The sequence below is a fragment of the Nomascus leucogenys genome, chromosome 2 (genome assembly GCF_006542625.1).
Source record: "Nomascus leucogenys isolate Asia chromosome 2, Asia_NLE_v1, whole genome shotgun sequence".
Taxonomy (NCBI): domain Eukaryota; kingdom Metazoa; phylum Chordata; class Mammalia; order Primates; family Hylobatidae; genus Nomascus; species Nomascus leucogenys.
Window position 1 is genome coordinate 153,617,445 of NC_044382.1, and position 26,201 is coordinate 153,643,645.

At 46.5% G+C, this 26,201-nt stretch overlaps 1 protein-coding gene across 2 annotated transcripts in view; it reads right to left on the minus strand.

Moving 5' to 3' along the window:
* ZCCHC14 (zinc finger CCHC-type containing 14) overlaps positions 1-26,201 on the minus strand; it is an 85,348-nt gene that overhangs the window by 28,997 nt on the left and 30,150 nt on the right. The gene's annotated exons all lie outside the window — the stretch shown is intronic.

Consider the following 26,201-nt stretch of genomic DNA (forward strand, 5'->3'; position numbering starts at 1 on the left):
GCCGAGGCAGGCGAATCACAAGGTCAGGAGTTCGAGAGCAGCCTGGCCAACATGGTGAATCCCTGTCTCTACTAAAAATACAAAAAATTAGCTGGGCGTAGTGGCGGGCGCCTGTAATCCCAGCTACTCGGGAGGCTGAGGCAGGAGAATGGCGTGAACCCAGGAGACAGAGGTTGCAGTGAGCCGAGATCGCGCCATTGCACTCCAGCCCGGGCAACAGAGTGAGACTTCATCTCAAAAAAAAAAAAAAAGAAGTTTTTTTGGAAAAAAAAAATCTCAGAAACTCCTTGTAAACTGTCAATGTACATTAGGATATTAAGGGCTCTGAGAAGTGCTACAGTACATAATAATTTTTTAAACGATTCCCCACATTTTTTGGCAACTTCTTCTCCTAACATACACGAACCTCCCCTAGAGCAAGGACCTGCTCTGTGCACACACTCTGGGGATGGTTCTAAGCCTGCACTGCCCAAATCACCCGTGACAAGTTAAGTTAATTAAGAACGAATAAATTTAAACGTTCAACCCCCAGTTGTCCTGAAGAACCACGCTGAGGGTTCCGCAGCCATGGGAGGCTCGTGGCTGCCACGCTGGGCGGTGTGCTCCCGCCGGTCCGTGAGCACCTCTGTGGGCCTCCACACGCCCCTCATCTGCATGTCCTCTGTGGCCACCCCATGACACCATGGCTGAGGAGCTGTGCCAGGCACCACCCTGCTCCCGGAGCCAACGACCTTGACTCCCTGTGTCTCTGCAGAACGAGCCAGCCAACCTTGCGTGAACCAACCATCCTCGCTCGCTCCCCAGCATGTGCCGCAAACACCCAGCCACGTCACAGGTCACCCTGCAGGTGCTGCGAGGGTCGTGGAGCACGAGGCAGCGGGCGCGGCGCTCCCAGCGGCACCACCTGCTCCGCCAGGGAACCTCGTGCATCTCACAGATGCGGGAGTCCACTCGGTTTAGAGTTCTTTAAGCTTAAAATAGCACCTCACAGGAAGGAATTACTATAAAAAATACAAATGTTTATTTCCTTTCTGGCAAAACAAAGAGCACAGCACATTTAGAGGCTGCAGAGCCCTGCTGATGTTCATTCAGTGAAACTACATGCTGTTCCTGCCTGACTTCCTCAGTCAGACTGTCAGCAAATACATAGCTTTTATGTTTTTCTGAAGCAGTACTTCTAAAACTTCCCACAATGACATCACTCTAATCCATATATTTTACTTTTTAAAACAACATATAGTGTCAATGAAAACAGAAACATGTAGTCAGCATTCTCCCTGGCCACAAACACCATGTGTACCTCATGTCCCAGGACTGAATAATATTAGGGTCTATGAAAAAAGTAAAAAGAAAAAAAACCCATCTGGACTGAGAGTAGGAAGTGACTCACTCATATTTCATATCTGGACAGGAAAATGGGAAAAAGCAGATGAGTGTTATTCAGCTGTTTTCCAATAAAAGAGGCATTTCCAATTCCAGGCCCCAAATGCTGGCGCATCCCTCTGCAGAATGGCTACCCCCCGCCACGGCACCTCCGGGCCCAGGAGGGACGCAGCGAGGCTCCCTCTACTCCTGCCCTGGACCCCACGTGCTCCACGGGCTCTGAAAGCTGAAAAGAGGAGCCTGGGAGAGAGGGAAGACCAGGTACAAGGAGTGAGGGGCTGGGCTAGTGCGCGGGCTGCGTGACCAGCCTGAGTTAAGGTCAGGAAAGATTTAAGCACGCTCTCAACTCCGGAGCCATTAGAGTTTGTGATTCTAAAAACCACAACCAGAAAAAAGGCTTAAAGAGCAACGGGATAAATAGCTTACGCATGCCAGGCTCATGCCTAAGTGATGGGTTGGTGGGTGCAGCAACGCACCATGGCACACATTTACCTATGTAACAACCTGCACATCCTGCACACATACCCCAGAACTTGAAAGAAAAAAAGAAAAAAGGCTTGGATATTAACTGGAAAATTACAAATTCTACGCATAACATGATGACAGTTTTGTTTAAAATGGAAATGAAAACACTAAAACTAAACGATCGAAAGTGATGGGAACAGCTGTGTACGGTGGCGAAGTGAAGAGTAGCTTTTCACCACATTTCTGTAATGTGGTTTTGCCATCTCAAAGCGAATACCTATCTGCACGCAGACACTCATTACAACCCACTTCCAGTCTGCCCCCACTGTGGCCGCCTTCCCCTCCCTCCCTGGTCAGCCCCACTGCCTTCTGCGGAGCGTAAGCAAATGCCTAGATAAACTCAGGGGTGGCCGGGGGCAGTGGCTCCCGCCTGTAATCCCAGCACTTTGGGAGGCTGAGGCAGGTGGATCACCTGAGGTCAGCAGTTCGAGACCAGCCTGACCAACATGGAGAAACTCCGTCTCTAGTAAAAATACAAAATTAGCCAGGCATGGTGGCACATGCCTGTAATCACAGCTACTCGGGAGGCTCAGGCAGGAGAATCGCTTGACCCCAGGAGGCAGAGGTGACGGTGAGCAGAGATTTGCGCCATTGCACTCCAGCCTGGGCAACAAGAGTGAAATTCCAGCTCAAAAAAAAACAAAAAAATTCAGGGGCAAATGTCACCCCATCACCTGAGAGAGCAGAGCCAGAGGGACCACAAAGACAGGATCCGCGCTGGCCAGAAAGCCTCCGTGAGGAAAGCGTTCAGCGTGCCTAAAAACGGCGATTCGGCCACAGTGCATGGCAGCTAAGGCCATGAGGAGGCTCTCCTGGAGCACTGAGGCTGGTCAGCACCGCACCCAGGCAGGCCTGTGTGGGGACAAACAGGGCTGGGGCAAAGGGACCCGAGGCTGGGCCAGGCCTGCGCCCTCCTTCTGAAATAAGAACACAAAGGATGATATACTTTTCCCTTTGAAATGTTTGTCTGTTCAAACCTTTCTTCTTTTCTCATTCCAGGTACACAATAGGCATTTTCCTCGAGTCTTACAAAGTTAGATCACACAGCCTTCGATAAAATGTATAATCACATACACTGTCATTTTGTAACTGAATCAACACCTACATTTAGAAACCAGTACTCTAATGTAACTGAAAAAGGGAGGGAAGCTGGAATAAGAATGGTGATGTCAGAAATCAGGCCTCCCTTTGGTCCAACTACACCACACCGTGGTGTTTCGATGCCAAGGTGTACAGTTTCTGATTTTTTCCTTTTACATGTCAATACCTCTACAATCAGATGCCAGGGCCATCTCACACCTGCTGCTGGCCATGTGGCAGGAATCACATGGTTGTGACAGCCTGCCACCTATGGAGAAAATGAGGAAAGAGCCAGCAACCCACCCAGAAAGCAGGTACAGTAGCTTAGGAGAAACTCCGAAACAGCGACTGGGCGCGTGCTCCAATGCTGTGGTGCCGCAGCACTGCATGGCACACAGAGCCCACTGCACATGAGGAATGGACACCTCGACCCAGCCGGCTGGACAGGATGCACGAGAGTTGGACTCTGTGCGTCAACTGCAGGAGCATCTTACCTCATTTATTTGGATATTTTCCTTTCTGTGCATGTATAAGAATGATATTATGAAACTCTGCAGCCAAGTCTGAAAGGGCTCTTTCAATAAAACTATGACCAATAAAAAGCAGCATGTTGGTTTTGTGGGCAATGTGTTTACTTTTTTAGATACAGAGCAAGTCTTCCAGCCAGTAGCAACTCACAGTTAATGACACACGGGAAGGAGACGGAATGATGCCTCTCATGGCCTGAGTTCGAATATTCATTCAGTAACTAAGGTCAGTTTTGTGTCTGCTTCCTCATTTGTTTAATGGGGATAGTAGCTTAAAATGCCAATAGTTTGTAACCAAATATGAATAAAAACAGGAAATGGTCCTAATAAGTATAAAGATATAAAATCCCTAAGAAATAAAGGGCCCTGCTGGGGCATTCACACGGGGCCCGGGCCCATGGTCAGCACTGCCCCGGTCTTCCTCCCCTTGGGGCATTCACATGAGGCCCGGGCCCACCATCAGCACTGCCCCGGTCTTCCTCCCGCTATTGAGGAACAGCAGAGGGCCCTACAGTGGAGTCCCTGAAATGCAACTGACTTATCTCCAAGGAGCCTATGGCTCCAGAAGTGACGTGTCCTGCCTCATCTTTGTTACTAATGAGCAGATTGTATTATTTAGTTAAGATGTATTTCTGGTTTATAGGGGACTCAAAAACCTAGGAGCTAAATTTACCACTGTATTGCTATTTAAACAAGCTACAACAAGCCACGAATATTACTAAGTAAGTTTCGTTTCTGAAGTGCCCTGGGTATGGATTATGGAATCTTCTTTATAGGATTCCAAAAGGCCTGGGAGGACAACCCTCATACAAGTTCTTTTTTTTTTTTTTTTTTTTTTTTTAGAGGGAGCCTTGGTCTGTCGCCCAAGCTGGAGTGGCGTGATCTCAGCTCACTGCAACCTCTGCCTCCTGGGTTCAAGTGATTCTCCTGCCTCAGCCTCCTGAGCAGCTGGGACCACAGGCACACACCACCATGCCCAGCTAATTTTTGTATTTTTAGTAGAGATGGGGGTTTCACTATGTTGGCCAGGCTGGTCTCAATCTCCTGACCTTGTGATTCACCTGCCTCAGCCCCCCAAAGTGCTGGGATTACAGGCATGAGCCACTGTGCCTGGCCACAAGTTCTTACTCCTCACTTTGCTAAGCAGTCTCCCACTTCGCATTTCGCCTTAATGACCAAGTGCGATTTCCAAAGTAAAGCAAAGCCGAATCAAAAACCTATGATATTCCTATAAATTAAAAAATAAAAAGATGAAATCTTGAGATAGACACCTCACTCTGATTTGATCATTACACATTACATACACATATCAAAATATCACATATACCTCCAACCCAAAAGATGTAGGTATAACAATGAGATATCCATAGAAAATAAATACATCTTACAAGTTACATTAAAAGAAACCACATACAATTTAAACAAACAAGATCTTAGAGGATGATTAAAATGTTACAAAGTCAAAATACAGGTAACCACATCAATTCTGTATCTTATATACCTAATTCTACAATGACTAGGTTGGTAAATCAAACCACAGGACAACCAGCCCAATAGTTGTAAACTATTTTGCTGTCTACCAGCAGCTCTCTACATCCTTTAATTAAAAGGAACCAAACATTTTCCCACACAATTTTATGCTACCAACAAGCATTTTTAAAAGTTTATTTATTTTAGACACACGGCCTGGCTATGTTACCCAGGCTGCACTCGACCTCCAGGGCTCCAACAATCCTCCTGCCTCAGCTTTCTACACATCCAAGACTACAGGTGAAAGCCACTATGCCCGGCCTAACATGCACTTTGAATTCACTGACTGAAATGCATGCAACAGTATGCGTTTATGTTTACGATTTTTTTTTTTTTAAGACAAGAGTTTTGCTCTGTCACCCAGGCTGGAGTGCAGTGGTGCAATCTCAGCTCACTGCAACCTCCATCTCCGGAGTTCAAGCGATTCTTGTGACTCAGCCTCCTGAGAGGCTGGGATTACAGGCGCACACCACCACGCCTGGCTAATTTTTGTATTTTTAGTAGAGACAGCGTTCTGCCGTATTGGTCAGGCTGGTCTCGAACTCCTAACCTCAAGTGATCCACCCACCTTGGCCTCCCAAAGTGCTGGGATTACAGGCATGAACCACTGTGCCCAGCTGATTCTAAAGTTTTAGACAGAGAGCAGACATTTTATAAAACAGAATTTGCAACATGTTTCAGGAAGGCACCGAACAGGGAAGTCTCCAGAGGTCACTGGCCACATCCCAGACTATGCATAAACTGATTCCTCACAACAAAATACCCTTCATTTTCTTTTTGACAGAGTCTCACTCTGTCACCCAGGCTGAAGTGCAGTGGTGTGATCTTGGCTCACTGCAGCCTCAACCTCCTGGGTTCAAGTGATCCACCCACCTCAGCCTCCTGAGTAGCTGACTCTACAGGCATGCATCACCATGCCCAGCTGATTTTTATATACATATATATTTTTTTTTTTTTTTTTTTTTTTTTTTGTAGTCACGGGGTTTCGCCATGTCACCCAGGCTGCTCTGGAACTCCTGGACTCAAGTGATCTGCCTGCCTTGGCCTCCCAAAGTACTGAGATTACAGGCCTACACCTTCACGCCCAGCCCTGCCCTTCGTTTTCAGACGAAAGCACAGAAATACTCTCTAACATCAGTCTTCTATCTGCTATTATATATATGTGACTGTTGCCATACAGTGTTTTTTTCTTTTTTGGGGACAGAGTTTTGCTCTGTCACCCAGGCTGGAGTACAGTGGTGCCATCTCGGCTCACTGCAAGCTCCGCCTCCTGGGTTCACGCCTCAGCCTCCCAAGTAGCTGGGACTACAGGCACCTGCCACCACGCCCAGCTAATTTTTTGTATTTTTAGTAGAGACTGGGTTTCACCGTGTTAGCCAGGATGGTCTCGATCTCCTGACCTCGTGATCCACCCGCCTCGGCCTACCAAAGTGCTGGGATTACAGGCGTGAGCCACTGCGCCCGGCCTCCCATACATTTTCATATACATACTCAAGCTGATTTCTAATAGAGTCACCTACATTACCTTAATATGCTTCATTTTTCCTGGTTTTGTCTTGGGGTCAGAAGTATTTATGTACAAAAATCTTTTATTAAGTCCATTTCTTTTTTTTTTTTGTCTTTGATTTTCCTTATCTCCCATTCATATTTATTGTTTAAGTCTGTAGTTCTATTGGATTCAAGTTTGAAAGGCAACACAAAACTCCTCTCCAACATAAACATACCAGTGTTACTCCATTTGTGCCTCCAGAGTAAGAACACAAAACAAAATCTGAATTAGAATTCTGATTTTAGCAAATAAAGTTAGGGGCCTTATTGTAGGAAAGTATGTTTTTCTTAAAGGTACAATCGACAACTCTGAGATTAAAAATAATTCATCAATAAATAGCCACATATTCTAATGCATTAAAAAGGCACTCTCATAAAGTTGTTACGGCTTTCCTCTTACTTTTTTGGAGTCAACCTGTGTTTCAGGGAAACTGAACTAAAGATGACCTATGAAAACGTAGTGTTGGGGGACTCTGGTTCCAGGTAAGAGGGAGCAGCAACGAAAGCCCCTGGAAGGGAGACGTTCCTCTCTGATGTGGGGGCTGCGATTCCAGGTGGGGTGACACCTCCTCACTGCCTTTTCTTCTCTCTGTCTTCCCATGAAGATGGGGATGGTCACTGAAGTGCACAGCAGAGAGGGCTAAAGCCCCAGCTTTCTGGCTGGAGGACCAAAAAGGGGAGCCCCTGGGAACTGGAAGTACAGAAGGACAGCAGAGAGGGAAGATTTCAGGGAAGCAACCCAGTGACATTGTTGATGCGTTCACCCAGGGGCTGCACATGTAACAATCTGAACTGCAGAACACACCTCCACCACAGTCTCAGGCTGGACGGCCAGCAATGCCCCCAAAAGGACGAGGCCAAACAGCACCACCAAAGCTGGGAAAATGGAGCTGGCACCACAGCCACACCCTACAGAAGGCTGCACAGAACTTGCTGTCAGAACTCAAACAGGTCAACTGCTCCAAACCAAAAGCATCAACATTCTCTGCAGGATTAAAGATGAGTCAGAGTCTCATATCATATCATTCAAGAAAATCAACAGATCCCAACACTGGGATGACACAGATGCTAGAACTACCAAAGACACTGAAGCAGCTACTGTCACAATGCCCCAACAGGGAGGGGCAAACACTCTTGAGGTGCACAGACAGACAGAAAGCCTGCGCAAATTCAGATGTAAAGAACCAAATGAAAATTTACAGAAAAAAAAATTACAACTGTAGGGGTGGGACAATGGCTGAAAAACTCCCAAATTTGGTGAGAGACATACGGCTATGCATAGGAAGCTCAATGAGCTTATCCAAACAAGATAAGCCCAAACAAATAAACACCCACACATGCCATAAGCACAATGCTAAGAACTAAAGACAAAAAAATCTTGAAAGCAATCAAAAACAATACACTACCTCATAAGAGAAAACCATTCAAATGGCTGGGAATTTCTCACCGGAAACCATGAAGGCCAGAAGAGAGTAGAACCATATTTTAAAGTACTAAAGGCAAATAACTACCAACTGTAATTCTACATCCAGTGAAGGTGAAATAAGACATCCTCAGATGAAGGAAAACTGAGAGGACGGTCTATCAGCAGGCCTGCTCTGAAAGAACTGCTAAAGTTCTTTGAATAGAAGGAAAATGAACTGGAAGGAAACTTGGACCATCAGGAATGAAAGAAAAGCAATAGAAATGTGAAATATGTGGGTAATATAAAAGCAGTCTATTCTGCTTTCGAGTTGTTCAAAATAGGTTTGATGGTTGAAAACAAAAATCATTAACGTGGTCCCAAGCAGCTTTCGATGCCTTGGGATAGAATTCCTCAGACAACTGTGACCGGAAGGGCAGAGGCCTGGATGGTGGTCGGGTTTCCACCTCCCACCGGCACTGGTAAGTGGGCTCCAGGCCCTGGGGTCACTGACGGCTCTACAAAAGATTCAATGAGAAAGCACTCCTGCTTCCAAGAAACCTAATTTTTTTTTTTTAGTGGGCAGCTTTTTATCAATGCAGGAATTGTCAAGTGAGCCTTTTATTTGCTACCAGGTAACTCAGCTGAGTTGGGATCAGTGAATTTAAAAGATGCTGACAGTGGCCAGGCATGGGGGCTCACACGTGTAATCCCAGCACTTTGGGAGGCCAAGGAGGAAGAACTGCCCGAGCTCAGAAGTTAGAGACCAGCCTGGGCAACATAGTGAGACCCTGTTTCTACTAAAAATTTAAAAAATTAGCTGGATGTGCTGGTACACACCTATAGCCCCAGCTACTCGGGAGGCCAAGGCTGGGGGATCCCTTGAGCCCAGGAGTTCAAGGATGCAATGAGCAGTGATCACACCACTGCACTCTAGCCTGGGTGACAGAGTGAGATACTATCTCAAAAACAAAAAAAAGCCAGGAGCTGTAGCTCATGCCTATAATCCCAGCACTTTGGGAGGCTGAGGCAGGCAGATCACTTGAGACCAGCAGTTCAAGACTAGCCTGGCCAAAATGGGGAAACCCAATCTCTACTAAAAATACAAAAAGTAACTGGATGTGATGGCCCATGCCTGTAGTCCCAGCTCCTCAGGAGGTTGAGGCATGAGAATCACTTGAACCTGGGAGGCAGAGATTACAGTGAGCCCAGACAGTGCCACTGCACTCCAGCCTAGGTGACAGAGTGAGATTCTATCACAGAAAAAGAAAGAAAGAAAGAAAGAAAGAAAGAAAGAAAGAAAGAAAGAAAGAAGAAAAGGAAAAAACTAGAAAGGGCCCCGTGGTGCTAGACTGTCACTAAGAAGGCCTGGGAGCAGCCACACTCCATGAGCAGGGCACACACACAGCATCACATTTTGGCTTCTAAAACCCATTTCCCATGAAACGAACCAAGGCCCTTGGAAATTGTTGATTTCAGGGCTAGGGGAAAGAAAGCTGAGCCTTGAACATCTTATTATGCCAGAAAGCAAGGAAGTGCTCATAGAATGACAGGACATATCAAAAAGACACAAAACATCAGTTTTCAGGGGCTCCCACCAGCCAAATTTGGTACAGCTTCAACTTCAGAGTAATGACATTAATGGATTATAACTCACTGAATAAAACAGGAAACAATAATCCCATACAAACTTAAATAAATGATTAAGCTGAAAGTCTGATAAGAAACAGACTATTTATCTAGTTAGAAAGTAATTTTTACACAAGAGAATCCTGGCAGACAGCATGAAAATTAATATAGTGACTGTCATCAGTAACAGAACAAATTGAGAGCTTGTACCACCTGACAGGACACAGTGAGAGCAGCGTAGCGTGTTCCTGGCAAAGATGTACAGCCTGAATCTAGTCAGGAGAAGTATTGAACAAACCCAGATTGTGGGATGGTTGGCAGAATCAGTGGTTCATAATCTTCTAAAGTATCCGGGTCATGAAAGACAAGGAAAGACGAAGGAGCAGCTACTGAAGGATACAAAGGAGGCCAAATGCACCCTGGGATTCAGAACTTGATCCTCTGGGTATAAAAGGCATTACTGGGACAATGGCCGGAATGGACGTAAGCCTGAGAACTAGAGGATAGTGACATCTCAATGCCAACTTCCTGATCTTGATGGCTGTACTATGTGGTGATGTAAGAGAAAGCCATTGTTTACAGAAAACACATGATCAAGATTTGGGGATGCTGGGGGATCAGATAAACAATTCACTCCCAATGTTTCAGGAAAGTTCTTTATATTGTAGTGACAACTTTTCTAAAAATTTGTGATTTTGTTTTTCAAAATAAACTTTTTTTTTTTTTTGAGACGGAGTCTTGCTGTGTCACCAGGCTGGAGTGCATGGTATGACATCGGCTCACTGCAACCTCTGCCTCCCAGGTTCAAGCAATTCTCCTGCCTCAGCCTCTGAAGCAGCTGGGACTACAGGTGTGAGCCATCATGCCCAGCTAATTTTTGTATTTTTAGTAGAGACAGGGTTTCACCATGTTGACCAGGATGGTCTCGATCCCTTGACCTCATGATCTGCCCACCTCAGCCTCCCAAAGTGCTGGGATTACAGGGGTGAGCCACTGCGCCCGGCCTAAAATGAACCATTTTTAAAGACGTAGATCTATTCCCTCAGTGTGTACCATCAGAAGAAAGGCACTGTCTGTCAGTGCTTCTTATTTTTTTGATTGGAGAGGTTAAATTTATTTCTTTCTAGTTAATTATGATTGCTGTGTTATCTTCCTGTATTTTGTTTTTACTCTGAAGGACCATAATCCATTCTTCCAAATCCTCAGGAATTACTCCGTATAAGTTTTAACAGGCCACCATGTGATCAGATGTTCCTTTGAAGTTTCCTTTGATATTTTATTACCAGATAGCCCCTCAAGCCACGGCGTGTGGGCTCAGCTGCTACGACTATGTGATGACGCGCTGACCAGAGAAACACACGTGCTAACCATCTGGCCAAGAACTGAAGACCGGGCAAAACCACAGCATATCACAAATATTTTTCCAGAAAAGGGTTGTAGCGTCTCTTTTGATGCCAAATTTTAAAATAAAGCAAATTAAATAATGATTGAGGGAAAACTAATTTTTTAATTAAAGAAGATTCTAATTACGCATGCTGTTTGGAAATCAACCTATTTTTCTAGGTCCTATCATCTTCCTGATCAATTGATTTAAAAAATTTTTTTTTTTTTTTTTTGAGACGGAGTCTCGCTCTGTCGCCCAGGCTGGAGTGCAGTGGCGCGATCTCGGCTCACTGCAAGCTCCGCCTCCCGGGTTCACGCCATTCTCCTGCCTCAGCCTCTCCGAGTAGCTGGGACTACAGGCGCCCGCCGCCACGCCCGGCTAATTTTTTTGTATTTTTTTTTTAGTAGAGACGGGGTTTCACCGTGGTCTCGATCTCCTGACCTCGTGATCTGCCCGCCTCGGCCTCCCAAAGTGCTGGGATTACAAGCGTGAGCCACCGCGCCCGGCTAAAAAATATTTTTAGGTACTCCTTACTCCAAACATCGACAGTATTTTTCTTAAACTTTCAACAATTTTGGCCAGGCATGGTGGCACGTGCCTGTAGTCCCAGCTATTTGGGAGGCTAAGGCAGAAGAATCACTTAAACCCGGGAGGCGGAGGTTGTAGCGAGCCAAGATCGCGCCATTGTACTCCAACCTGGGCAACAAGAGCAAAACTCCGTCTCAAAAAAAAAAAAAAAAAAAAGTTATTAAAAAAAAAAAAATTGGCAGGGTGTGGTGGCTTACACCTGTAATCCCAGCACTTTGGGAGACCAAGGCAGGTGGATCACTTGAGGTCAGAAATTTGAGACCAGCCTGGCCAACATGGCAAAACCTCGTCTCTACTAAAAATACAAAAATTAGCTGGGAGTGGTGGCACGCACCTGTAATCTCAGTTATTCAGGAGGCTGAGGTGAGAGAATCACTTGAACCTGGAAGGCGGAGGTTACAGGGAGCTGAGATTGCGCCACGGTACTCCAGCCTGGGCGACAGAGGGAGACTCCATCTCAAAAAAAAAAAAAATAAATTATGAGACAGAGACTATACATGACGCACAAACACAAAAACATGAATTACCTGGCCCTTTACAGAAAAAGTTTGCCAGCTCCTGAATCAGAGTGCCAGTGGAAATGCTGACAGGAAACTCTACCTTTTGAGCAAATGAGATGATGGAAAAGTGGCTTTGCTTTCCTTGGTTTATAGCCAAGGTCAGCAAATGGACTTTTTTTTTTTTTTTTTTTGAGATAGAGTTTCGCTCTGCCACCCAGGCTGGAGCGCAGTGGTGCGATCTTGGCTCACTGTAACCTCTATCTCCCAAGCAATTCTCTTCTCTCAGCCTCCCGAGTAGCTGGGATTATAGGCACACACCACCATGCCTGGCTAGTTTTTTTGTATTTTTAGTAGAGACGGGGGTTTCACCATGTTGGCCAGGCTGCTCTTGAACTCCTGACCTCAGGTGATCCACCTGCCTTGGCCTCCCAAAGTGCTGGGATTACAGGTATGAGCCACCGTGCCCGGCCAGCAAACCGACATTCTATATGGGAAGACAATTTAGTAACACAAATAGCACGTGAGAATTTTCACATTCAAAATACATATAACGTCATCTAAGACTGAAGAAGATGACAGAATTCTGCCAATAGACCAGGAAACGACATTCCGGTAAAGCTCTTTTGGGGCACGGCCTTATAAGACACATAAATATTCTTAAAGATAGGGGAAGAAAGAGACCTCACCCCTCCACCCACACATATTTTGGGCAAGGGGGAACAAAGCAGGCAGCCTGGACACCTGCCAGACTGCAAAGGGCCTGTGTGAAACGGCAAGGGGGTCAGGTGTTTTTTGTTTTTTTTTTAATTTGAGGCAAAATTTACATAGAGCAAAATGCAGAGATCTGAAGTGTACAATTCAATGAGTTTGGGTACATTTATATGCCCATGTGATCTCTAATCCTTGAATCAAGATGCAGTGCTTTTCAGTTCTCTAAAAAGTCTTGAACGTCATATAAAGAGGACCATACATGGGTCCTGCTTTCATTCAACATTGTATTTTTGAGATTCCTATGTGGTTACATGTATTAGCTTTGAAAATGACTGGGTTCTCTTCCACTGTATAAATACAACACAGCTTGTTTATCCATTCTCCTACTCACGGACATCTGGGTTGTTTCCAGTTTGGAGCTATTATGCATAAGCTGCTATAAGCCTTCATCTCCAAGTGCTGTTGTGGAAGTACGCTTTCATTTCTTTGGGATAAATTCCCTAGGACGAGAACTGCAGGAATATAAGATACATTTATCACTTCATAAGAAATGCCAAGTTGTTTCCTTAATGGTTGTACCATTTTATCCTCCTATCAGCGGTGGATGAAAGCTCCAGCTGCTTCTGATCCTAACATTTGCTATTCTGTCCTTCTGACTTTCATTACCTCAGTGAATAGAAATGATACTCTCCTGTGGCTTTGATGTACATTTCCCTGATGACTGGCGACTTGAATCATGACATCCCTGGACAATCCGTGTGTACAAGCAGGTATGAGTCCTCTGGAGTTAACTGCCTTTCTTTGTTCTGCTGGTAGAAAAAAACCTAATTGCATTAATGTATGTGTAATCTACTGCTTGGAATGCATACCATTCTTCCATAAGAAGATAATCTTCTTCACAATCATTAACTTCTTCCATTTCCATATACAGGTTGTATTCCTAATCTGAAAATCCAAAATCCAAAATGCTCCAAAACCTGAAACATTTTGACTTATTCTGAATGAAAATAACCTTCATTCAAAACTTGGCTTTCCACAGTCCTCTGGCATCCACTGTTGCAAATGGCAAGTCCAATGTTAGCCTGATTCTGGTTTCTTCACAGGTGAAATCTGTTTTGCTGTTCTCCTTCGAAAACAAGTAAGATCATTTCTTGATCCCTTACCAAAAAAAACAACAATGCGTCTCGACATGGGTGTTTTGAACTCACCTTTCTCAGCACTCAGTCTGCCCTTTCGTGTGAAGACTCACGAGGCCTTCCCGTGCGTACTAAACACGCTCCTTCCTTTCATCTTCTCTTCCAGCCACCCTGCATTTCAGAGGCCGAGCTTGGCTGCCCATCTGCGCCACTCACCTTCTACCTTGTACCTCCACATTCGGCAATCCTCGAACACTACTGAATGTTTTGTTCTGGTGGTCACTTTTACATCCCAACAACTCTTCCTTGGTCTTCATGTTTTCTTTTTTCATGGCACCCAGCTTTCATTTGACAAATAAAATATCCCCTCAGCCTCCCACAGAATGTTAATTGGAGTTTCCCTAAGTAGGATGCTTATCAAAAAGATCAGCCTCTGTTCTCTGAATTCTCTGTGTACTTTGCAGTAGTCTGAATTCTCTGCCACAGTTCTTTACCCTTCATCACACTGAAACCCATGCTGCAGCTGGCTTACGGTGCTGTAGACTTTCCTATCCTTGAATTTGGGGCTGTGGCCATGAGACTCTCTGTGGACATCAGAAAGAGGCAGAAGCGACCGTGTGCCAGCCCAAGCTCGGCCTTACGTTCCTCACGGCTCCCATGTGCCCTTGGTCCCCAGTTCAAGGAGGATGAGGGACACCCGAGTCAGAGCCGCCCCAACCACTACGGCCTATACAGTCACGCAGCATAGCCCAGGTGACACCAGCCAGCCCACGCATCCATGAGGAAGGCGCTCATCTCGGGTGTTCCTGAGCTCTGCTGGTTGGCTGTTACACAGCTGTAGCTGACCAACACATCCCAGGCGTCTCTTAACCCTGTTGCGGTCTGTCTTTACAAGCTTCCTTACATTCTTTCTCTAGAACAAAACCTCATAAAAACAATTGGGCACATTTTAATTGTTCCTATCTCTAAAACTCTGCAAACAAGTAGAAAGGGAGGGATGCAGGGAAGAGAGGCTGAGGGGCACAGCGCAGGGGTAAGGACACCATGGTTGCTGGGCTCCTAGGCCCTCCATCCATGATCACGAGGGAGGAGAGAGGAGCACTCAGCAAATCACCACACAGGTGCAGAGGCACAGCGACAGACCCCCCACCAACTCAGCAGCGCCAACAAGCGGGCAAAACCCAATCCCTTTCTCTTTAGGTCGACAGACAGCTAGAGAAAAAAAACCAGTAGTTTTCTGCCAAATGTCTTTCTTTAATTTGCTTTCAAGGTATCTTTATTAAGTGGTTTAATCTACATTCCCAACAATAAGAAACCACTTCAACAATTAACAAAATTATGCTTAAAAAATCACAGTAAAGGGAATATTATTTATGGTAGAGGGAAGAGTTTAAAAAATCCCCACCCAGGATAAGCCGGGCGTGGGGGCTCACGCATGTGATCCCAGCACTTTGGGAGGCCGGCGTGGGTGGATGGCTTGAGCCCAGGAGTTCAAGACCAGCCTGGCCAACATGGCGAAACCCTGTCTCTACAAAAAATATGAAAATGGCCAGGTGCGGTGGCTCACACCTGTAATCCCAGCACTTTGGGAGGCCGAGGCGGGCGGATCATGAGGTCAGGGGATTGAGACCATACTGGCTAACACAGTGAAACCCCATCTCTACTAAAAAGTACAAAAAATTAGCTGGGCGTGGTGGTGGGCACCTGTAGTCCCAGCTATGCAGGAGGCTGAGGCAGGAGAATGGCGTGAACCCAGGAGGCAGAGCTTGCAGTGAGCCGAGATCGCGCCCTGCACTCCAGCCTGGGCGACAGAGCGAGACTCCGTCTCAAAAAAAAAAAAAAAAAAAAAGAAAATTAGCTGGGTGTGGTGGTGTGTGCCTGTGGTCTCAGTTACTGGGGAGACTGAGGCAGGAGGATTGCTTAAGCCCCAGAGGTCGAGGCTGCAGTGAGCTGAAAAACTGAGGCACTGCACTCCAGCCTGGGCAACAGAGTGAGACCCTGTCTCAAAAAAAAAAAAAAAAAAAAAAAAAAAAAAAGAGAGAAAAAGAACCAGCATTGTTTTCCAGCAGATGCCCCTTCTTCTAAGTCCTATACAATACAACCAAATGTCTTCACACTTGAACTAAAAGCTGTACCACAATCACACCGCAGATAACTCCTGCTTTAAAATGTTATTACCAAAAGTCAGTTTTCATTTAAAAATTAGAAAACTGAGGCCGGGCGCAGTGGCTCACGCCTGTAATCCCAGCACTCTGGGAGGCCGAGGCGGGCGGATCACGAGGTCATGAGATTGAGACCATCCTGGCTAACATGGTGAAACCTCGTCTCTACTAAAAATACAAAAAATTAGCCGGGCGAGGTGGCGGGCGCCTGTAGTCCCAGCTACTCGGGAGGCTGAGGCAGGAGAATGGCGTGAACCCCGGGGGACGGAGCCTGCAGTGAGCCGAGATTGTGCCACTGCACTCCAGCCTGGGCGGCAGCGAGACTCCATCTCAAAAAAAAAAAATTGGAAAACTGTATTCTTAAGACTTGCAGTTAAATAATAATTTTCCTAAAATATCAACTTACTTTCTCACTTTCATTTACTTGTCTATGTTAATGGGATAATTTTTAGAAGCATTACTTCTTCTAGCTGTTATTAGAATTTGAACATTCACCATCACAGTGATTAAGCTGCTCCTTCTTCCCTACATCTTTTTAGGACGTGCCATGTTATACTTAAGAATATGATATAATTTATTTTTCTTTGGTTTTTTATTATCTAGCTACATTGCATTAATTTCATTTGTTAGTACTTCACAAAGAGAAACAAAAGTAGTGAATAACTGGGAAAACATAAAGCTGGTAACAGACTTTTTTTTTTTTTTTTTTTTTGAGACAGGCTTTCACTCCTGTTGCCCAGACTGGAGCGTAATGGCATGATCTCAGCTCACTGCAACCTCCACCTGCCAGGCTCAAGCAGTTCTCCTGCCTCAGCCACCTGAGTAGCTGGGATTATATGCATGTGCCATTTTTTTTTGTAGAGAAGGATTTTCAGCATGTTGCCCACGCTAGTGTGGAACTCCTGAGCTCAAGTGATCTGCCTGCCTTGGCCTCCCAAAGTGCTGGGATTACAGGCATGAGCCACTGCACCTGGCCTGATAATATTTTTAAAGTAGCAAAAACAGGAAGTAAACACCTTTCCTTTTTTTTTTTTTTTGAGATGGAGTTTTGCTCTTGTTGCCCAAGCTGGAGCGTAATGGCACGATCTTGGCTCACAGCAACCTCTGCCTCCCGGGTTCAAGCGATTCTCCTGCCTTAGCCTCCCGAGTAGCTGGAATTACACGTGCGTGCCACCATGCCCGGCTAATTTTTTGTATTTTTAGTAGAAATGGGGTTTCACCATGTTACCAGGCTGGTCTCGAATTCCTGACCTCAGGTGATCCTCTCGCCTGGGCCTCCCAAAGTGCTGGGATTACAGGCGTGAGACATCGCGCCCAGCCTTTTTTTTTTTTTTTGAGATAGAGTTTTTCTCTTGTTGCCCAGGCTGGAATGCAATGGCGTGATCCTGGCTTACTGCAACCTTCGCCTCCCGGGTTCAAGCAACTCTCCTGCCTTAGCCTCCCAAGTACCTGATATTACAGGCACGTGGCTACCACACCCGGCTAATTTTTGTATTTCAAGTAGAGGCGGGGTTTCACCATGTTGGTCAGGCTGGTCTCAAACTCCTGACCTCAGGTGATCCACCCAACGCAGCCTCCCAAAGTGCTGGGATTATAGGTGTGAGCCACCGTGCCCAGACAAATTTCCATTTTTAACGATTAGTGATGTGGCACCTGAATTTAGGGGACTTAGGAAGGTCACTAGTTTATATACGAAGGTAAACATTATGTTCGGCATTAGCATGTTCTAAGCACAGCGCCAGCCATAACTGATATAAAAATGAAAAGGTTCAAAGAAGTGATGCTGTGCTAGGCTTCAAGGGCAGGGCCTATTCTGGGCAGAGGGATGCTGCAGTCAGGGCCCAGGAGCAGGGCAGTGCTGTTGTCATCGAAGTGGAAGGGGAGTGTCAGGAGCTGATACAGGGAAGGAAGAAGGTCACACAAAGGCAGCAGCTCCCTGGCTGGTGACACCATAGTGAACATGGAAAGAAATCCTGCAGGTCCGCTGCATTCAGATGTCTTGGTTTGAAATGTGATACCTTCTAGCTCATGAGCCTGGGCAGTTATGTCACCCCTCAGAGCCGCATGTCCTCGCCTGAGCATAAGGAATCCCGGCTCTCCCTGCACGGCGCGGGGCTGGGCAAGTGTGGGCTGACTGCAGCGTTCTTGAGCCGCCACGGAGAAGCCGTAAGCAGGGGCATGCAGTGACGCAGTGTATACTGGACTGGTCCCTGCTTGACAGACTGAAGAGGGGCAAGGCCAGAGACAGAGGGACCCCCGAAGTGACAGATAAGATGGAGGCCCAGATGAGGGGGAAGAGACGGTGACAGCCTTGCAGGGCCAGAGCCACCATGTGCGAGAGGAGCTGCCTTCGACGTACAGGTTTCGCTCTAAGCACTCGAATGCTGAGATCAATCACAAACGCTGGAACCATGTCGAGGGCAGGCAGGAGCTGGCAGCTCCATGCTGGGTGGGCGACTGCGTACCCACTGCCTGCATGGGTGGAAATATTCACGTTACCAGTGGCTGATGAGGACTTGGGAGTCTATAAGGGTCTCAGCTGAACTCAGAGCTGAAAGCCACCAAGAGAGGGAAAGTGGCTGCAAAACAGGCTTGGGTAAGACGGCTCAGGGAAAGCGTAAAGCGGAGTACAGAAGAGCGCTATCGGGACCACTAGCCTTTGAGGGACACAAGAAGAGGGAATTTCAAAAGAAACAGAGAGGCAAGGGGAAAGCCAGGCAAGGGTGTTCTCAGGACTCCGATTTAATGGAGCCTACCAGCTTCACAGGGACGACATTTCACAATTTGAAAAAAACAGAAGCAGCCAAGGGAGGATGGAGTTTGGGGTAGGGTAGTCACAAATGCCAGGAAAAGGCAGTGAGCTCTGTAAGCACCTACCCTGCTGGTCAGCTGAGAAGTCCCTGGTGACCCTCCTCGTGAGAGCAGTTTCAGGGAGGTGCAGATGCTGAGGTTGGGGTGAGTGGTGCAGGTAAAAGAAACAGCGAAGCCCCATGCCTTCCGGCAGCGTGGCTGTGAGGTGACAGGGAGGACGGCTCGGGGCCCAAGTGCACACATGTGCCCACGCCCAAGTGGAGATACTTTGGGGACCCTGAGAAAGGAGAGAAGGCTGAACACACAGGTGGACGCCAAGCACCCGTCTCCCTTGACAGAGGAGGGGACACAGCCTGGGAGGGGAGGTGAAATAGAGGGGCAGATTGGCTTCCGAACAAGCTGGAAGATGGAACGCTGACCTGTGACTACCTCCAGCAAGGCCACCTGCTGGAAGGAAGGGGGTGCTCCTGGGGGACAAAGCCATGCTTGGGAGTGAGCAGCGCTCATGCAGAGCCCAACCAGGGGCATGTGGCATGACCTGGGCCCGCTGGGCCACAGTCACAGCAACAGCTCCTACAGGACCAACCCTTCCACAAATAACAAAGAAAAATTCAGGGAAAAAAATATATTTACAGAACAAAACACCCCTCTGAAGTCACTGGAGAGTACTGGGAGCAGGCAGAACCTGGAGGAAGGCCGCAGAACACGGGAGGGTGCGGGTTTGTGCTTTTCACCCGAGGGCGGGCCCTGTCAGTGCTCCCGTCAGTGCCCAGCCCTGGGAAGAGGGGATAGGGCTGGGATGAGCGCAGCTGCTCACCAAGGAGAGCGTCCCAGACAAAGCCCAGGCTCTGCACGTGCCCACCGCACACCTGCTGCCCCAGCCACGGATGGAGGGCCGACTTCACACAGCTGGTGCGGTCTAAGGACTAAGGCACCTCCATCTGCTGCCCGCCCCCACCAGCAGAAGCCTCGACCTTGTCCAGACAATATTCCCTGTTTCAAGAGAGAAACAACAACACTCTTCAGAACACGAGAAAAGTTGGAAACTCTATAATCACACACAATGGCACAATCTAAAATTAGACACTCATAAAAATAGGAAAATGTGAGGAAAACTCAAGAGAAACCACGATGAATGGACACCAGCCCTAAGTGACCCCAATGCTGAAACTGGCAGACCAGGATTTGAAAGCAGCTATTATAATGATGTTCAAAGATGTAAAACAAAAATGCCCACAATAAATGAATGGATAGAATCTCAGCAGAGAAACAGAAATTATAAAAAAGAACCATATAGAAATTCTAAAACTAAAAATACAGTAGCCGGTATGAAAACATCCATTAGCTTGGTGTACCAGCAGACTGAAAATGATAGAAGGGTACAAGAGCTTGAACATAGATAAAAAGAAGATGTCCTGTCTGAGGGAGAGAGAGAAAAGAATTTGAAAAATGAACTGAGCTTCAGCTCAGATCTGTGGGACAAGACCAAAGGTTTCTCATACATGAAAACTGGAGTCTCAGATGGAGAAGAGAAGGAGAATGAGGAAGAAAGAATACTTCAATACTGGCTGAAAAGTTTTTGTTGTAGTGCAAAACATAAGCTCAGACAAGCAGTTCAGCAAACAAAAATGAAATAAAAGAAAATTATACCAAGGCACATCATAGACAAACCATTCCAAACCAAAGATAACATCCTCAAAGCAGCCAGAGAAAAATGGCCCACGGCACAAAGTGATAGAAATGCTAGAGGACTTTTCTTTAGAAAAACAAGAGCCAGAATAGAGCAAAATGACATTGTTAAAGTTAAAACAAAAACTCTCAATGAAGAATTCCATAATTAGCCAGAATGTAGGCAAAACAAAGATATTTTCAGATAAATGAAAACTAAAATCCACTGTCAGCAGAACTGCACTGAAAGAAATGTGAAAGGAAGTTCTTCAGGCTAACGGGAAATGAGACCAGATGGAAATTCCAATTTTCAGGATAAAATGAAGAGCAGTGGGAATAGTAAATAGTATGGACAACATAAAAGAATATCATCTTTTTCCTTTTCCTTTCTTAAAATAGATGCAAAAATCCTAGGCGTGTTTTACATGGTGCAGAGCACACGTAGCTGGACCCATGTGACAAGTACACATAGGGGATGGGGGAGAGCTGCACTGATGATGCCTGGTAACGGCTGACAGCTGGTGAGGATGGGGCAGCCCCTGATCTGTGTCATCTGCCGATCCACAAAGCATAAATGTTCTGCCACGGCTGACGACATGCCACCATCAGCCACCAATGCAACATCAGTGGGCTTTAAAAAATCCTGGAGGCCGAGCGCCGTGGCTCACATCTGTAACCCCAGCACTGTGAGAGGCCGAGGCGGGCAGATCACCTAAGGTCGGGAATTCAAGACCAGACTGACCAACATGGAGAAACCCCATCTCTACTAAAAATACAAAATTAGCTAGGCGTAGTGGCGCATGCCTGTAATCCCAGCTGCTCAGGAGGCTGAGGCAGGAGAATTGCTTGAACCCGGGAGGTGGAGGTTGTGGTGAACCGAGATCGCGCCACTGCATTCCAGCCTGGGCAACAAGAGTGAAACTCTGCCCGCGCCCTCCCGCCCCCGCCAAAAAAAATACTGGAAAGTGAACAACCGGCTCTCAGGAGATACCATGAGCTGGCCTCGGCACCCCACTGAACAACACAGTGACAAGAGGCTTCTGTGTCACCTGGAGTGGCTCAACATTAACTCAGAGTAGAGCCTGAAAAGGTAAAGATGTGTATTACATTCCTGTTGCTTCTCTTAACTGGGGAGCTCATAGAGGGCGCAAAGTCCTACTGTCCCACAGAAGCTCTTATACGATGAAGAACTTTACTCCTCCTATGTCTCTAATCACATTTTCTTTAGGGAAATTGAGAAAACAGTCACTCAAATGATTCTCTGTGCCCTGGGGTTCAAATCAGAACCCCTGGCTGAGGAATGCTACAGGCAACCAGCTTAAAAATAGTAAGTACAGATGGCCCCCGACTGAAGATGGCTGGAGTTAATGATTTTTCGACTTTACAACAGTGCAAAAGCAACATGCATTCAGAAGAAACTGCTTCGAGTGCCCATACAACCATTCTGTTTTCCACTTTCAGTACAGATTCAATAGATTACATGAGAGGGTCAACACTGCACTATAAAGTAGGCTGTGTGTTAGATAATTTTGCCCACCTGTAGGCTAATGCAAGTGTTCTAAGCACACTGAAGGTAGGCTAGGCTAAGCCAAGATGTTTAGTAGGTGTGGCGTATTCAGTGCATTGCAACTTGTGGTATTTTCAACTTGCAACCCCCACTGTAAGTTGAAAACCATCTATGCAGTAAAATGAAATTGTCTAATCTAGGTGAAGGGTACTCACTGCGAAACTTTTTGAACTTTACTGTGTGTTTCAAAGTCCTCATAATAAAATGTTAGATAAAGAACCAATAAAGAAATTCAAACTATCAAGGCTTCTCGATTCCAGCTGCACACTGGAATCCCAGCACAACCCAGGAAAGGCCACAGACTGTGGGCATTTTAGAATTTAGATTTTAGGGCCGGGCTCGGTGGCTCACGCCTGTAATCCCAGCACTTTGGGAAGCCAAGGCGGGTGGATCACGAGGTCAGGAGATCGAGACCATCCTGGCTAACACGGTGAAACCCCGTCTCTACTAAAAATATAAAAAATTAGCTGGGCGTGGTGGCGGGCGCCTGTAGTCCCAGCTACGCGTGAGGCTGAGGCAGGAGAATGGCGTGAACCCAGGAGGCGGGGCTTGCAGTGAGCTGAGATCGCGCCACTGCACTCCAGCCTCGGCGACAGAGCGAGACTCCGTCTCAAAAAAAAAAATAATAATTTAGATTTTAGGTGAATTCTTGTCTTCTTAGAACTCATGTTCTAATTGGTTGGGATAGATTTTGTTCTGGAGTATGGTCTTTAGCTCTCTTTGGTTGTAACAATGCTGCATGGCAAACACAAACTCCAGGGGCACACAATGGAAAACATTCATTTAAAATAATTTTTTAAAACTCAGTTTTAATCGGTAATATGGTAAATACCTGTAGATATGACCCACATAAACAAGGATTCTTTGGAATCTCTAATTTTTAAGAGTGCAAAGGGGTCCTAAGACCAAAAAGGTTGAGAACTACTGGTATATAAACAAGTTTAATTAAAGTATACCTCCTTCACTGTCTCACAAAAAGAAAACTTTTAAAAATTATAATTCCTCAAAGTCCAAAGTTACAGAACTTACTTTGTTGAGAGTATTAGTAAAAGCAGTTTCCATCTCAGCTTGTACGCTATGACAGCTTCCCTGAGTGTCAGTAAATCATCAACACAGGGACGAGAGCGCTTGGAGAGCGCACCGCAGTTCTCAGCACATCCACGAGGGGCAGGGGGCTCAGAAGCCACACACAGTGACCTGGAGCTGCGGCCAGGCACCAGGTACGGGGTTTACTAGGCTACGATCTCTACTTTTGAACTGGAAAATGTTCACAATAAATAGGTCAGGAAAAAAAGAATGGTTTCACTAGTTCATGTGTACTCGTAGGCACTGCCCATACAACGGTGTGTTTCCCACTTTCAGTACAGTCCCACCTTTCTTTTCCTCTGCTATTTTCTTCAGCCGGCCACAGGGTTAAGAGCATTAGCTCTGGCTTTGAATCCCAGCTGACCTCAGGAAAATTTCTTATCTGTGACTCAGTTCTCCCATCTGTAAAATGGGGTAAAAATCATCACATGGGATCAGTTAGAATTAAATAGGTATAATCAACCCTCACAAGGCTGTTATGAAGATGATGTAAGTCAGTTATCTGTTATGTGAATTAGTCATGTGCTTGGACTGTTGTTCAAGTATAGAAAAGCTTCCCTAACCTTTCATATACTAAGAAATTTTTTAAACGTCTGACCACTCTGTAAGTTAAACTGTATCACGTAAGACTTCTGAAGAAGCAGAGAAAAACCAAAACAGAAGTAGGATACAGAAAAGACAGAGAAAAAACTTTATAGTAATAAAACTATACAACTTAGAGTGACTTTAGACTTTCTGAAGAGCAATAACCTGCACCCAACAGAATATTAAAAGGATTCACATGAAAAGTGACTAAGAAAACCAAGTTAACTCGCTTGCCAATTTCTGGACAAGAGAAACCACAACTCTCTATGACCAATGAATGGAGAATGCTGCAGGTAATGAACAGCGTCTGCTCGCTGCGGTATTTTAAGCACTGTGGGGTTTGAGAATGACCACTCGTGGCCTCAGAGCCGACCCGCCAGCCTACGCAGGCTTTGCCACAGCTCACATGAGAGTCAGCTCACCCTCTGTCTCTCTGGGCACCAAAGCATGCAGACAAGACAATGATACTCGCTACTTTGAAATTATACAGAAAAAAAAAAAAAAAGAATGGGGATGTCAATAATTACGTCCTGAAGAAAAAGCACTGAAGGGTCCATCCCTTAAGATTCACAGGGTGTGCAGGGCACAGATTCCTAGGCTGGACTGTCTAGGGACAAAGGAAAAGGCACTCCACGGCAGGCCTTTCTCCTGGGATGGCGTGGGGAAGGAAGAGGAGGAGCCTTTTCTACAGTGGAAGGACTCCCTGCCATTCCGATGCCAAGTGTCTGCTCTGGGGTTGGAGCACCGCGGCATCACCAGGATGAGGCTGCAGTGAAGATGCTCAACCAAGAGCCACAGACCCTCCCAAGAGCAGTGGATAAGACAAAGACTGTTGCGACCTCAGGGGGTTAATACGAGGGTCAAGTGGGGACAGGAGCCGTCGCAGGGCTGCAGTAAGGAGTTACTGTCTCCATACCATACCGTGCTCATTACATCAACAGAGGCTGCAGCTGCTGGGGAAATGGGTCCTTCCTGAGTTAGGATCTAAATCAGAGACAGGTGGCTCTCCAAGGCTTTGTCAGAACGGGACTTTAGAAACAAAGCAGTTATGAAGCCTGTGGAAGGCACGAAGCGCCACGCCAGGGACAGGGATGGGGGGGACGGGGGGGACAGACATCGCACAGGGCAAGCGAATACAGCTCCGGGCCTCACGTGGCGCACCTGCTAGGAGACAAACATCTTTGTAAATAACACAGGGAGAATAGAGGCCAGCAGATGTGGACACAGCCGGCCTCGGTACCTCCATGCCATGGGGGCTCAGGACCAGTGACTCCACTGAAAAGCGCCACCCTGGTCTCTCTCTCCCCACTACTAACGATTCTGCAAACCACACAAGCATTTATTTTACCGGGTATGCATTATCTGGTCCATCTAGTCCTACAAACCACCTTACTCTCCCCTCCCCAAAGCCCCTACTACCATGGCATGGTTACCAACTTTGCAGCTGATCATAACACTGCAGAGGCTGGTGTGCAGAGCCACAAGGGCTCAGGCCGCGCCTCACTACCCACACTGAGCTGTCCATGTGTACATGAAAGAAAAATAAAGACTCAGGTAGCCAGTCACATTAGCCATGTTTCAAGTGCACAGGAAGGCACGTGTGGCTGGTGACGACCAACTCAGTGCAGGTGGAAAACACTCCGTCACCACAGAGAGCGCTTCAGGACAACACCGCTCCACTGGTTAAGGATGATTTCCATGTGGGGTGGGGAGGAGGGTGTAAAGCATATTCCTCCCACCCTTTTTTTTTTTTGAGATGGAATCTCTGTCACCCAGACTGGAGGGCAGTGGCACGATCTCAGCTCACTGCAACCTCTGCCTCCTGGGTTCAAGCAATTCTCCTGCCTCGGCCTCTCAAGTAGCTGGGATTACAGGCGTGCACCACCAGGCCAGGCTGATTTTTTTTTTTTTTTTCACACGGAGTTTTGCTCTTGTTGCCCAGGATGGAGTGCAATGGCGTGATCTTGGCTTACCACGACCTCCGCCTCCCGGGTTCAAGCAATTCTCCTGCCTCAGCCTCCAGAGTAGCTGGGATTACAGAGGCCCACCACCACGCCCAGCTAATTTTGTATTTTTAGTAGAGATGGGGTTTTTTCATGTTGGTCAGGCTGGTCTCGAACACGCAACCTCAGGTGATCCGCCCGCCTCAGTCTCCCAAAGTGCTGGGACTACAAGCGTGAGAAACCATGTCTGGACTTCTCCTTAATAAACATCAATAATTGAGATTTTTACAGCCAAAGCATATTCGTGTATTGCTTATAGAATTTAGAAAAATACACATAAGATTAGCATTTATGAAAGATCTGAAAGCATTTAACAATGCCCTCACGGGGATCTGGGGTGTACCCATCCTCCGTCTGTCAGACGTCCTCCTGAAGC